Here is a 1570-nt window from a genome sequence, read left to right on the forward strand (position 1 = left end):
CCCCTTGCAGACACTGCGGGGAGTGCAGGGCCCCGCATGGGCACCGCCTCCCTCAGGGCTCCCAGCCACGGCTGGGGGGGTCCTGTCCCGTGGGGTCCCCTCCCTTCGCAGGGCTCAGCCCCTCCTCCCCACCCGCAGGGTCCTACAGGGACCCTCAGTCCCTGAGCCTTGACCCTCCTGCACCCCACACGGGCCCTGCTCACACCCAGCCCCGTGGGGTGGGGACACCAAGATGGGGATGCAAGGATGGGGACACGGAGGAGAGGAATGCCAGGGATACCCGGGACAGGGAGGGATAGCAGTGACTGAACACAAGGGACAGGGATGCCCGGGATGGAGGTGGCAGTACCCAGCACTCACAGCTGCCTGGGTGTACAGGGCTGTGGGGCAGCTGCCCAGGGCTGGTGGGGTCAGGGGGAAAGGGAGGATCCAGCAAACCACCCAGAGTGTCCAACAGCAGCAGAGTCATACGGAACCAGTGAGAGCTGTGACCAGGACTGCTGGTGCCCCAGCCCCTCTCCTTGCCCAAGGGACCAGCATCCCTGTGCCCTTCCAGCATCCCCTCCTCCATCTCTCAGCCTCTCTGACCTGTGTTTTCCCGCTCTCCTCGCCAATTCCACAGGCTCAGCACATGGCTTCACTCCTTGCTGAGCACCTTCTCTGCTAGCAGTGGGCTGGGGAAGGGGCTGCCAGCACCCCCAGTGCCTATAGACAGCCCCAGGAGGGAGCAGAGGGACCTGAGATCCCTCCCCACCAGCAGGAGAGCAACCCCTACCTGCCCTTCCAGAAATCAGCATTTACTGAGTTAACAATCATAACTCTTTATTATAAAGATATATTTACATGGAATAAATCTTTACAGACACAGGAGATGATCAGCAGGGCCCAACTCAGAGCCAGGGCCCCTCCTTTGGTGTATGGCAGAGCTGGACAGAGCCCCCAGTGCCCCCCTGTTCCTGCTGTCCCACAGCAGGAAGCAGAGGGGCCCAGGGCCCCAGAGCGTGTCCTGGGTGGGCACCCCACAGCACAGGGGTCCCCGGGAGGGTCTGCCAGCGGGAAAGGGAGGGCAGCTCACCCAGGGTGTGGGATGAGCACCAGGGGAATAAATAGACCCAGGACAAGCTCTGTGCTCCCCCCTGGCGTGGGGGTGACAGACAGGGCTGGGGCAGGACCCCGAGGCAGCTCATGGACCCCTGAGGAGAAGCTGCTCCACCTGACAAAGTGCTTTGCGCAAAGCCCGCGGTCCCAGCGGGCCCATGCCCAAGCCAGCCCCGTGCCCACCGGGACAGGGCATCGTGGCAACCCTGGCCCCTCTGCAGGCAACCCCCTTCCAGCCGGCCCTGGGAGGTGGCGAGGAGGAGCAGAACACACCCACAGTGCCAGACACGGCACCGGGGCCACCAGGAGCAATCGCCGGGAGAAGGTGGGGCCAGCCGAGGGCTTACAGGGGGTACCCCGCGCCCAGGGCCGGAGGATGAGCAGAGCGGGCGAGGACGCGGCGCGAGCGATGGAAGCCGTGTCCATGGAAGGCTGGCGGGAGGCCCGGCACGAGCGCAAGCCCCGGGGAGGT

The sequence above is a fragment of the Corvus brachyrhynchos genome, unplaced genomic scaffold (assembly GCF_000691975.1).
Source record: "Corvus brachyrhynchos isolate BGI_N302 unplaced genomic scaffold, ASM69197v1 scaffold351, whole genome shotgun sequence".
NCBI classification, from domain to species: Eukaryota; Metazoa; Chordata; class Aves; order Passeriformes; family Corvidae; genus Corvus; species Corvus brachyrhynchos.